Below are 14,185 nucleotides of genomic sequence, written 5' to 3'. Positions count from 1 at the left end.
ATGCATAAATACTGGTATAAATGTAATGGGTGAGAAGAGACACACTATCTTTATCAAATTTTACCAAATAATATACGTAGATAACCTGCCTCCATGAAGTGAATCTTAATTCTACCTCCCACCCCTGAGGGTAACATAAACTGAGTTATTCGCTTATAAAGTGTAGAGTAATTGATGGAAAAACTGTACACTGGAGTAACTACACAAACACGACCTTAATTCTGTGAAGATGCTCAATATCCGTAGTGACCCAGTGATCAACATGGGTATCGTGTCTTCACAGATAATACATGACAAGCAGGGCACATCAACTCTGTGGTATGCTTTCTCAAAAGCCATAACTGCAAACTCTAATCAGGAGAAAAATGACATACTATATATATATATATATATTCCTCAAGACTGTCAAGATCATGAACACAGTCTGGCAGTTCTTTAAATGCTTCAACAGACAGTTAACCATATGACCCAGTAATTCTACTCAGATACACAGCCAAGAGAAATGACAACATATGTCTACAGAAAAACTTGGACAAGAATGCATGTAGCATCATTATTCATAATGGCCAAATGTGGAAAAACCCAAATGTCCACCAATTAATGAATGCATAATTAAGATCTGGTATATTCTTTGACAGTAAAAAAAATATGAAGTACTGATACATGCGACAATATGGATGGACCTTGAAAATATGATGCCAAGAGAAAGAACTGAATATGTAAAATACAACATACTGTATGATTCCATTTATATGGAATGTCCAAAGTGAGGTCATAAATATGCTGTACAAAGGAATTCTGCCCTTTCCGTCCTGACTTCCACAGAGCTCTGTCCCTGAGTCTGGGTCATAGCCCCTCCCTCCCTTTCTTGATTCTCAATGTTCAAGCTGCAGTTCAGGCTTTCGTCACTAGATAGAAGCAATGTACTACTATCATCAAACTTCTCTCTTAAAAAGTGTCTGCAAAGAGTGAAAAAATTAACAACCTCTTCCTTTAAAACCCAGGTTTTGAACCTATACACAATGATTCTAATTCTCTCTGAAAAAAACTTACAGGTATAAAAGATGATGAAAACATACTCCAGGGCCTGCAGAAGATGAAACACCTGGTGGCAGTGATGAGCCTTGGCAGTCAATGGTAGGTACTCCAAGGGTGATGCAGGTCAGACATGAGGTAGATGACTGAGAGAGGATGGGGTGTCTGAGCGGGATCTGGACAGCTGTGTCCTGTATCATTGACAGGATGACAGACGGGGTCAGAGAAGGTCCATGCAGCCTACAGAAGGGTGGGGGTAATGGAGGGTGAATGCCTTGTTCTCTGATAGGGACCTTCTGTATAGTCCATATTGTACATCAGCTGACAGTGATTATTAGGGAGAGATAAATCAACAAGCACGATGTAGTTTGGAGTAAAAAAATAATGGATCTGGGGCACCTGGGTGGCTCAGTCATTAAGCATCTGCCTTTGGCTCAGGGTGTGATCCCAGCGTTCTGGGATCGAGCCCCACATCAGGCTCTTCTGCGGGGAGCCTGCTTCTTCCTCTCCCACTCCCCCTGCTTGTGTTCTCTCCTTCGCTGGCTGTCTCTCTCTCTCTGTCAAATAAATAAATAAAATCTTTTAAAAAAATAATGGATCTTCTTTAATACATAGGATTTTTCCAAGCAGAATTGTTATTGTAGTAAACAAAGCATTTCACGATATTTTTCTAGTTTTTGCAAAGTGTACTCCTTTTTACTTGAAAAAGAACAACAAAAATGGAGATAAATATGATGTTACCTGGTGGTTAGATCCAGGATGGCATCTCTGAGAGTCTCAGACCAAAGGGTTCTGAAAGGTGGACAGAGAATGTAGTGTGGGAGCCTGACTTCATGGGATCAGCCAGCTTTCTGGATTTTCCCTTAACTGAAACAATCCTTCTGCAACCGATTTTCTAGGATATAAAAAAGTCACATGTTCTGGCTATCTAAATTTGAGACTGGGGATCCGGCTGTGGTCTGAACTGAGAGTAAGCTACAACTGCGAGCATGTATTGCAGGTGCTAAAGCTTGAGGGGACACAGAAACACACACACACACACACACATACACACATGCACACATGCACACACACATGCACACAAACCTCAATCTTTTTTCTTTTTACAAGAAAGCAGGATGATTTAATTTGTAGAATCCAGAGTGTTTTGTTCTTGATTACGGCACTTAACATGAAAATTTACATTCACATCTTGGCACACAAATGGCACTCTGCTTGTTCCTTGAGACACAAAATCCAGACGGAATTATTCCTGGGCAACCCTTAACTATGTGTCTGCCAGCAGTTTTCCTCTCTTCCTTGTCACATAGATATGTAAACTGTCTCTTTTTCAGGAAAGAGGTCTTTTCTTCAATTGAGTATCTATATACAGTACAGCACCGTTGATTTGTCAATAACTTTGATATATTCTGGACACCAGATCAAGACTTCACATTATTTAACCTATCTTTCATGATCCCAAAGGCACTTGAGAACCTGGGAGTGTCTCAGGGTCACTGATTGTCACATGACAGTATTAAGCAACATAGAAGTTTTGCTAAGTCTGTGCTGACTCTGGGTAGTCACTCTGAAGACAGTTTATTTGAATAAGGTTTTGACATATTAGCTCTGTATGTCATTCTGTAGGTTCAAAATGAAAAACACAGGGAGCTTCACTTTGCTCATCCATAGTTGCTATACTTTCAATAATGAAAACGCATTATTTGGGTAAAAATGTTATAAAAACACTAACAAAAAATTAAAGGTGAAACACAGGGAATTTGGATCTCAAGAAAACAAGAGTTTACTGTAGTTAGAAGTAAGGTTGACTGCATATAATTATCAATAATTGACAATGATTTTTCCACAAACTGAAATTTTGCTAAGTTTTGTACATTACCACTGGCTTCAGTTTTTCCTCTTTCTCTCCCCCTTACTAGAGTCACTAGAAGGAAAATTTAAATTAGTTTTTATAATAGCTATTGCAGGTAAGTCACCCTACACACAGTCCTCATATTTTCTCTAGATTCAAACATAAACGGGATCCCAATTCAAACAAGAATGATCCTTGCTGCACACGTGCCAGGTCATACATCCCCCTATTTATTCTGGGAGGCTCCAACTCACATGAAACTTACAAAGTTAAGCACTACTCTGAGCCCAGGAATTCACTGGGGTGGGTGGATTTGTTTGGGAATAAAAGAAAATTTCACAATTAAATTCTAGCCACACACAAAAAATTTGAAAGCTACTAAACTATTTAATTTTGGTGACTGGTTTTCTGAAGACAACCTGTAAAATTTTCTGTGAGACATTTTACTTCCTAGGATCAATATATTGTCAATCACATAGGAAAGCTAATATGGAAATCTAGGCAAATGAATATTGTGGTGATGTTTCTACTTGGCAAGGACACAGTGCCCAGATATTTGATCAAACATTATCCTGAATGCTTCTGTGAGAGTGTTTTTGAATGAGATGTACGTTAAAATAGGTAGATTTTGAGTAAAGCAATTAGCCCTCTCCTATTAGGTTTGTTGGGCCACATCTAATCAGGTGAAGGCATGAAAAGCCCACAGGGGCCATTTCCCCTTAGTGAGAAGGAATTCTTCCAGGAGACTCCCTTTGATTTCACTACAACATCAGTATCTCGTGGTACTCAAGCAGACTACCTTCAGACTCCACTTGTAACTGTTTCCCGAGTCTCCAACCAAGTGGCCTCCCCCATCAGATTTTGCCAAGGCTCTACACTCTCATGAGTCCATTCCTTAAAATAATTCTCTATTCACATATCAATATCCTATTGGTTCTGTTCCTCTGGAGAACACTGACTAATACAGGTGTTAAGTTTTAGGTATCTGTTCTGTCCTAAAGTAACTTGTGCTTTCACTAAGAAAGAATCCCCAATAACATTTGGCTACTGACAGTTCAGTAAAAATTGTAATAAAAATACAGCCATTGACAACAGCATCAAAAAGTATGAACTATATAAAGATAATCCATGCTGCACATGTAAGTCCACAGGTGTGCAAGGCCTATGCTCTGAACACTGCAAAACGTTGCTGTGAGAAATTAAACAAGGCCTAAATAGAGAGACATACTCTATTCAGGGGTCAGAAGACTCAGTATTGTTAAGACATCTATTCTCCCCAAATTGATCTGTGGATTCAATGCAATCACTGTAAAAATCCTAGCATAAATTCTTTAAAAGTAACTGACAGTCTTATTTTAAAAGTCATGTGAAAATTCAAAAGACCTAGTCTATGAAAATAACTTTAAAAAAGAAGAAAGTTGGAGGATAAGCATTACCTTATTTCAAGACTCATTACAAATCCACAGTAATCTAGACAGTATGGCATTGGGATGAAGGTGGAACTGTATATAAAAGGAACAACATGAAGAGTCCACAAATAGACCCACACATATACGGACAAGAGATTTTGACAAAGCTATAAAGGCAATTCAATGGAGAAAAAATAATCTTTTCAACAAATGGTGCTGGGACAAGTAGGTCTATATATACTCAAACATCAACTGTAATGCTATATTGCACCATATGCAAAAATCAAATCAAAATATATCAAAGACCTAATTTTAAAAGCTAAAAGTATAAATCTTGAGGAGGACAACAAAGGAAACAATCCTGTGATCCCAGGTTAGCTAAAAATTTCCTAGATATGACATCGTAGGCAAAATCAAAACCATGAATGAACAAGTTAAAAAACTAAACTTCCTCAAACTAAACACTTTTGTTCTTTAAAGACAATGTTGAGAGAATTAAGACAAGTCACTGACCAGGAAAAAATATTTGAAAATCACATATCTGATAAAGGAATTGTACCCAGAATGAAAAATCTCACAAAGCAAAATAAGAAGAAAACAGACATTCTAATAAAAAAGTAGGCAACATATTTGAAAAGATACACCAAAATAGATATACATATGTCAAATAATCACACGAGAAGATGCTGAATATCATTAGTCATTTAAGAAATGTAATCCCACTACTCCTCTGAGAATGGCTAAAATAAAACACTGACCATACCTGGCAGGGTTATGGAGAATGGAAGTCTCATACACTCACTGTTGGCAACAAAAAATGGTGCAACCACACTAGAAAAGGTTGAGCACTTTCTTACAATGTTAATTTTATAACTCCTCTGAGTAAATTCACCTAAGTATTAGAGAAAGAAGCCATATGTCCAAGCAAAAACTTATACCTAAATGTTCATAGCAACTTTATTTACAAGAGCCCCAAATTGGAAATAACCTAAATATGCATGACTAGGTGAATGGAAACACCAAATTGTGGTATATCCACATAATGGAATATTAATCAATGATAAAAAAAAAAAAGAGAGAGAAGGAAATTGAGTCACCTGGGTAGATGAATCAGTTAAGCATCTGACTCTTGATTTCGGCTCAGGTCATGATCACTGCACTCAGTGGGGAGTCTGCTTGAGATTCTCTCCTCCCTCTTCCCCTCCCCCTGCTTGCTTTCTCTAAATAAATAAATAAATAAATAAATAAATAAATAAATAAATAAAATCTTTTTAAAAAGGAGATATTCTTACATGTAACAAATAAATAAATCTAGAAATAATTAGGTTGAACAAAAGAAGACTGACAAAAAAGAACACATTGTACGATTCCACTCACATAAAATTATAAGAAAGGAAAACTTATCCATAGTGACAAAAGATCAGTGGTTGCCTAGAAAGGAGGTAGGGTGACATAGACAGGGACACTGGAGAGGCAGATGCGGGCATTAGAAAGGGGTTGAAGAAGTTTTTTGAGGTGATCGATATGTTCATTATCTTGACAGCAGTACTAAATTCATAAATATATATATATGTATATATACACACATTTATATAAACTGATTAAAGCATATACTTATTAAATATGTGTAGTGCATTGCATGTCATGCATACCTCATTATTTGACATATATTTATATATTCATAATTCTCTGATGCATTTAAATGAATTGTGTGAAAACTTCCCACAATTATGTTCTTATAGCATTAACAGAGCCACACTATATTCAATCAAACTGGTCTACACTACATATAACCAAAAAAGAAACATCATTAGCAATGAAATTTATCCCAATATTTAGAGAAAGTTGATGTCCACTTCCTTCTGAACTATTGAAATAATACATGTTAGGAAAATAATAATTAAATTTAAGAGAACTGGTTAATTTTTGGAAAGAGCATGAGTATCATTATAACAGGGCAAACTCTAGGGTAATAAATATTTTTAATAATATTAAATTTTAAAAAGGTGTGGGAGGTACAGGCTTCTACTGATGGAATAAGTAAAGTCATGAAGATGAAAGGTAGTGCATACGGAATATAGTCGATGGTATTATAATAGGGTTGTATGGTGACAGATGGTAGCTATACTTCTGGTAAGCATAGCATAACTTACAGATTTGTGGAAACTCTAATTCGTACACTTGAAACTAAGGTAGCATTGTTTGTCAACTACAGTTCGATTAAAAAATATAGTAAATTCTAGTCACTGACATTTCAAACTAACATTTGGGAAATTATCTGGCTCTTTAAAAAACGTATTATGTAATGGCAAAAACTGTTTGCATTGGGGAAGAATCTATGTTACAATGTTAAATTGATAGGATGATCTAACAATTACACATCCACACTCATCTATGAGATACAAGGGAATTGTTGATTATTATTTACACTGAGAGAACAATTTAGGTATATTTATTGCAAATGCATGTTAAGACCAACTTCCCTCACCATGTAGACAATTTATTGTTTTCAACAAAAAATAGGTATCTCTAAGATGGGGCACAAGGCATACTACACAGAATGAAGTTGCTGATGGAATGAATTCCACCTGCTAAACCCCTTCTCCCATGATGAGATCAAAGCAGCTTCTTTAAGTTAGTTTGTGACCCTTACAGGACCTATTATACTACATGATATTCTTCATATCAATGAACCCACTTGATCCAGGATTCATATCCCACCAGGAATGTGAAGTGATGGGGTCTATTGACGACTGCTGCCCTTGAATCTGGAGTAGAAGCTTCAGCAGCCATCAGGACACAGACCCTCAGAAACTGCCTCCTTCAGACACGTGATATGAGCTCATCTACAAGAGACAGATCCACCAATCACTATGCTTTCCTTGTGTATATGTGCCCAGAACCATGCTAAGCACTAGGTTAGTAACAATGACACTGACACAATTGTGGTCTGGTTATAACTACATATTATAATGGACTTCTCACAGGGCTTTTTCTCCTCCTTTCCTTGTTTATCCCCTAACAGCAACATGGAAAAGGAGTAAGTAGCCTGAATTCATACAGACGTTCATGATCTCACAGTAACCACAGGTTCATGGGCTTGCTCATGTGTATTACTGAATGTTCTCAGAGATCCTGTGGGTGAAACATTCTCATCCTCATTGTACAGAGGGGGAAGCTGGGGCTCAGAGTCATTGCCTGTCTTACCACCTAAGCAGTTGCCTCTAGAAAAAAGCAGCTACAGGACACCCTTCGGGCGGGACCCATACTCACTGGGGCTGGGCAGGACCCCAATTGCTTTACCTATAAAACAGGTGGGGCACTGAACCCCAAAGCAGAAAAGAGGTGACCTGGCTCTGGACTCTGTGTCTTCTCATGCCCCAGAACGTTTCAGCCCCCACTGCAGGGAACCACACCCTCAAATGAATTCCCAACACCTGAAAGCAGGACCCTGCAATCCTCACCAATGCACCTATGTCTCTACAAAAAGTTGTTAAAATCCCCAATTGACATCTGGTTTCTATGGCAACCCGGATGCTTAGGGTGTTCCTCCAACACCTGAAATGCCTGTGCATACTCATCCTACCCCTTCTTTTCCCCTAAAAGCAAAACACCTTCGCTCTTCAGGCCACCACATGAGAAAGCATAGTAATTAGAGGCTCTAGACTGAAACCTGGTAATTGGCAGAATTCTGCCCTTGTTGATGGAACAAAGAATGTCCCTGTGGTTAGAAATTTTCTTTGCCTTAAAGAGACAGTATTAAGGGGAGTATTAACGACATGAAGCTTCCTTGGTGCTTCCAGCTAACCTAGTAGTCTTTAAACTTTAGCAACTGCCTTCAGCACATGTGAATTGATTAACCTTCCTTCATGTAACTATAGATCATGCATTCTTTCCTAGGAAGAAAAAAGCACACCTGCACATTAGGAAACAGGAACCAACCCCCCTTGCACAACCGCCAGGCACTAAGGGACCAGGCCCCCTAGCATAACCTCCTAGCACTGAGATAACGTCTGTAGCTGGCACCACTGAGTCTGCACATAATCAAGAAATGTTATGGACCACTGTACTTCCCTTACTGATTAACTGCCCTAAGCCACTTTAAAAAATTCTTGGGCCAGGCAGAAATCTCAGAGGTGGCCTTTGGACAAGAGTCCGCCTTCTCCCCAGGCAGCTGGCTTCCTGAATAAAGCTCATATCTTTTCCAATCAAAACTCATCTCTTGAATATTGGCTTTTCCATCAATGGGTAGCAGAACTTGGGTTTTGGAAACAAGTACACCGAGGCCCAGGGAGGTATCATAGGGTTCAGGGAGGTGAGTTAGACCTTCGAGGATGAACATGTGAAATCAAGGCCATGATAAGCAGTTAGCCATGTGTGACAGAAAACAAAGACTGTCCATAATCATGTGACTGAAACATCTAGATAGATACACAGAAAATATCATGTAAGAAGTCTCAGAGTATTTCAGGAAAACAGGCGTAAATGACTAGTCAATTAGTAGGCAGAAACTTAGTCAGTTGAATCATACATTGGTTTTATCCTGGGGAATTCTTGTCCTCCATTCCCAATATGGTCTTCCAGGTAGGCACATCCATGACCAAACACATCTAACCTCTCTATACACTCCTTCCTCTACCTAGAGAATCATTTATCTGATTAGAGAGGTTGGAAGGACAAATGGGTTGCACATCCCAGGCCTCTTACTTTAAACTTCTTGTAGCAAACTGCCTTTATGGAGCACATGTTTTCCTCTGCTGTCAGGGGTGGGTCCATAGCTCTTCTCTTTTTCTATGTCTTTCTGGCTCTCAAACTATTCCTATGTTCTTGTTTCATAAAGCTTTGCCTTTTAAGATACCCCAAAGTATACCCTTCTCCATATCTGGGCCCTAAGCCAACTAAAATATAGTACAAAAAATAAGAAGGAAAATGCATCGGCTTTATTCCTCATAAAGGAGATGTTGGAGAATGTGGCTTAGATTCATTACAAGGCAGGTGGTCTTCCTATTAACAAACCCAAGAACTGGACAGACTTTTCCACCCAGCAATGCTGCACAGAGACAGTCAGAAAGGTCAAGGACTACAATGAATATTTATCTGTTGTCTGATGAAAGAGTCCTGTATACATGTATTCAGGAAAAGTGGCTTCCTTGCAAGGCTATCCTTGTAACAGAAGAAAGTACTTTAGGACACCTTTTTTGAGAAAACTTCTCAAAATGAATAATATTCCTTGTTCCAATTGCACAATCACCAAGCCACTCTCTGAGGAAATGGGTTTCCATGTGTCTCAGGGAGCAGTTTCAATGAATACCCTCTCATTGCCTTAAAAAGCATGAGTGCAGTGGAGTTTCATCTTTGGAAGGGGATTAGAATAAATTTCGAAATTCCAGGAGTAGCATGAAAATCATACATTGTGAAAATGTCTCCTGAAATACCTTCAAACAACAATTAAAAGAATGTTCAAAATCCACACAAAACCCACACACAGACTATAGTCAGGCAACTATAGATAAAACATACAAGAGAATAATAGCATATTTCACATAAGGATATATACATATGTTAAAAAACTATAAATAAATGTGTTGAGAATGAAAAATCCAAATTCCTGTGAGTGGTTACCTCTGGATAAGAAGAAGACTACTGGAGCTAGAAAAGTACTTCAAATGATTTATAACAATATGTGATGTTATTTATTAAGAGGATATAGAAGTGTTACATTATTTTAGGAATTTCTAAAATATTCTATAAGCAATGTTTATTTATCATCATCAATATTGATTTTTAAAACGATTCATGCTAATTTAGAAATTGTGGGAAAAATAGTGAAATCTAGAATGAAATATAAAATTAATCAGCAATCCTACCATTTATTAGTTCAAAAAAAGAGTACCATGTTTGTGCATTTCCTCCCATTACAAACTCTATGCATGCACCTACAATGTACATTCATTACATGTGGTTTCACATATGAATCAATATGTGTTAAAGATCATAAAATTAGTTACTAATTTTCCCAGGTTGATAAGCAACTTTGAGTCCAAAGTCCCTGTACTTAACCATTGGGTTTATACTTATTGTTCTGTGTTAGGGCTGAGGCCAACACAGGCGAAAGGACTAAATGGTACTATGGTCAAGGACCAATCTGGTATTTGGGACCCTGGTCTCCTAATTTCAGTCTGTAGTACAGCAGATCCACCTTGATACTCTTATTATTCACTACTGCCTCCTTTCTGTGGTTCAAAAAAAGATGGCTATTCTAGTGTCAAAATTAAAGGTGAAAAGAACAGAAAACATAAAAAGAGGTGATGATTTGCATCTTCATTTCCACCATCTTCAGGTAATTTATCCTATACTGAAATACCAAAGTTTATCCATCAAATAAATATGCATTCATTTCTTTTCCTTCTGCCCAATCTGAAGGACCACTATAAGATGTTCATTTTTTAGAAAATTCATTTGGAAATAACACAGTGAAGACCATACATATGTTTGCTGATATATTATGTATCAGGTGCTCTCTAAATGTTTGCTCATTACTTGTAACAGCTCTCTGAGGTAAATATCAATATACCCATTGTACAGATGAGGAAGTTCAAGTTCACAAAGCATAACTAACTACTCCAGTGTCACACACATCTTCAGAGGAAGGAATGTTACTGTACAAAATATGTTCATTTGTATATATTCTTTCCCCAAATTATTACATTACACATATTTTAAGAAACTTCTCTTTTTCACCAATCAATATGCTGCCTACAAAAGACTAATTTCAGACCAACAGACACTTGCACATTGAAAGTGAGGAGTTGGAGAAGCATTTATCATGCAAATGTATGTCAAAAGAAAGCCAAAGTAGCAATACTTATACTGGACAAAATAGACTTTAAAACAGAGACTGTAACAAGACAAAGAATGACACTACATAATAATAAAGGGGACAACCCAACAAGAGAATATAACAATTGTAAATGTTTATGCACCCAACATGGGAGCACCCAAATACATAAAACAGTTAATAATAAACATAAGGGAAAAAACTAATAGTAATATAATAATAGTAGGGGACTTTAACACCCCATAAACATTGATGGACAGATCATCCAAACAGAAAACAAAGAAACAGTGGCCTTGAATGACACACTGTACTAGATGGACTTAACAGATATATTCAGAACATTCCATCCTAAAACAGCAGAATATACATTCTTTTCAAGTGTACAAAGAACATTCTCCAGATAACATATAAGGCCATAAAACAAGCCTCAACAAATTTAAGAAGATTGAAGTCATACATGACATGCATCCTTTCTGAGCACAATGCTATGAAACTAGAAATCAACCACAAGAGAAAAATCTGAAAAGAGCACAAATACACAGAAGTTACATGACATGTTACTGAACAATCAATGGGTGAACCAAGAAATCTAAGACAGAATCAAAAAACATATGGAGATAAATGAAAATGAAAACACAAGTTTCTAAAATCTTTGGGATGCAGCAAAAGTGGTTCTGAGAGGGAAGTAGTTTATAACAATACTGACCTACCTCAACAAGCAAGAAAAATCCCAAATAGCCTAACTTTACACCTAAAGGAGCTAGAAAAAGAAGAACAAACAAAACCCCAAGCCAGTAGAAGAAAGGAAATAATAAAGATTGGAGCAGAAACAAATGTTACAGAAACTAAAAAACAATAGAACAGATCACTAAAACCAGGAGCCTGTTCTTTGAAAACATCAACAAAAACAATAAACATCTAGCCAGACTCATCAAAAAACAAAAGAGAGAGAACTGAAATTAACAACATCACTAATAAAACATGAAAACTGAAAACAAACACCACAAAAATAAAAACAATTGGAACAGAATATTATAAAAAACAACAAATTGTACAACTTAGAAGATATGGATAAAATCCTAGAAACTTATAATCTACCAAAACTAAAGCAGCAGGAAATAGAAAATTTGAACAGACTAATGACCAGCAATGAAATGGAATAAGTAATAAAAAAATTCCCAAAAAATGAAAGTCCAAGACCAGATGGTTTCACTGGGGAATTCTACCAAATATTTTTTAAAAAACTTAATACCTATTTTTCTCAAACTATTCCAGAAAACAGAAGAGGGAGGAAAACTTCCAAATTCATTCTATGAGGGCAGTATCACCCCAGTACCAAAACCAGAAAAGATACACACACACACACACACACACACACACACAGAAGAATTATAGAATAATATCTCTCATGTATATAGATGCAAAAATCCTCAACAAAATATTACCAACTGAATCCAACAATACATTAAAAAAAATCCTCCACCATGGTCAAGTAGGATTTATTCCTGGGTTGCAAGAGCACTTCAATATTCATAAATCAATCAACATGACACATCTCATCAATAAGAGAAAAGATAAAAATCATATGGTCATTTCAATAGATGTAGAAAAAGTATTTGACAAAGTACAACATCCATTCATGATTTTAAAAACGCTCTGCAGGGGAAGAAAAAAAGATGGCGGAGGAGTAGGGGACCTTTCTTCAGCTGGTCCCCTGAATTGAGCTGGATATCTACCAGATCATCCTAAACACCCACGAAATCAGCCTGAAACGTAGGAAGATACATCTGAATCTCTACAAATGAACATCTCTGGTGCTGACTATTGAGGTACAAAGTGGGGATCTGGGAATGCACGCACAGATATCAGAAGATAAACGGAAGGGGGAGGGAGCCACCACGCTCCCACGCTGGGAAGCAGTAGCCACCTGCACTGGGGAGCGGGCCGGACTCGCGGACCGGTAGCCGCTGAGAAAGCAGACTAAGACCATGCGCCCGGGAACGCGCGTGTGACCAGACTGAAAAACAGAGCTCCGGAGCACGCACTCAAACCACACTGAAACAGGGAGCTCGGGAGCGGGCGTGGGAAGTGGGGGAGGCTGGTGGTGTTAGAAGCACAAAGGACAGAGACGTGCTGGCCTTGGAAATGAGGGCTGGGAGAGCAGCTGTGGGGTGCACAACCCGGGACACTGTGGGGTTTTTAGCAGCACCGATGGAAACAGAGTTAAAGTGGCCAGGAGAGCTCAGTGGAGAGAGGACTGCAATCTCTCTATTCTGAGACAGAGGCTTGAGTATGGCCACTGCTGCTCTGACTCTCAGAAGAGTCACAAGAAACTGCCAGGGAAAGCCGCCAGAGAACAAAAGCCCAGAAATACCCATTTGCATTGTGCCCATCCCCACTTCCTCTCACAGGGGATGGGGCAACCCTACCCAAACAGGGTTCCCTGAGTATCAGCGTCGCAGGCCCCTCCCCCAGAAGGCAGGCTGAAAATGTAAGAAGCCCACATACCTAAGGTCCCTATAAAACAAGTGCACATTGCCTGGGTCCTGGTCAATAATTTGGGCTCTGTACATCCCCACAACCTCTCCTCATCAGAATGACAAGGAGGAGGAATCCCCAACAAATAAAAAAAACAGAGACTGTGGCCTCTGCCACAGAACTAATGGATATGGAAATAACCAAATTGTCAGAAATGGAGTTCAGAGTAACAATGGTCAAGATGATGTGTAGGCTTGAAAAAAATATTAATGAAAATATTAACAAGAATATAGAATCTCTAAGGGCTGAAATGAGAGCGAATCTGACAGAAATTAAAGATGCTATGAATCAAATGCAGTCTAAACTGGATGCTCTGATGGCCAGGGTAAATGAGGCAGAAGAATTAATTAGTGAATTGGAAGATGGGATGATAGAAAAGAAGGAAAAAATGGGAAATTTGCTGAAAAAAATCCAATCTCAAGAATGTAGATTATGGGAGATTACTGACTCAATGAAACTTTCCAATGTTAGAATCATCGGCATCCCTGAGGGGTTGGAGAAAGAGAGAGGTCT

At 38.1% G+C, this 14,185-nt stretch overlaps 1 long non-coding RNA gene across 3 annotated transcripts; it reads right to left on the bottom strand.

Moving 5' to 3' along the window:
* Positions 1-758: 758 nt before the first annotated feature.
* LOC130543982 (uncharacterized) lies at positions 759-9,924 on the bottom strand. 3 transcript variants are annotated; one of them, XR_008959826.1, is made up of 5 exons: positions 6,995-9,924; positions 5,394-5,516; positions 1,777-1,930; positions 1,435-1,592; positions 759-1,275 (listed from the first exon to the last, which is right to left on the bottom strand). It is a non-coding gene; the product is annotated as an uncharacterized LOC130543982 (long non-coding RNA). The 3 variants fall into 3 exon arrangements; XR_008959821.1 differs by having other exon boundaries at positions 759-1,226; XR_008959827.1 differs by having other exon boundaries at positions 759-1,226; positions 7,018-9,924.
* Between the last annotated feature and the right edge of the window lie 4,261 nt (positions 9,925-14,185).

This window comes from Ursus arctos, chromosome X (genome assembly GCF_023065955.2).
Source record: "Ursus arctos isolate Adak ecotype North America chromosome X, UrsArc2.0, whole genome shotgun sequence".
NCBI classification, from domain to species: Eukaryota; Metazoa; Chordata; class Mammalia; order Carnivora; family Ursidae; genus Ursus; species Ursus arctos.
This window is presented reverse-complemented; position numbering and strand designations above follow the sequence as displayed.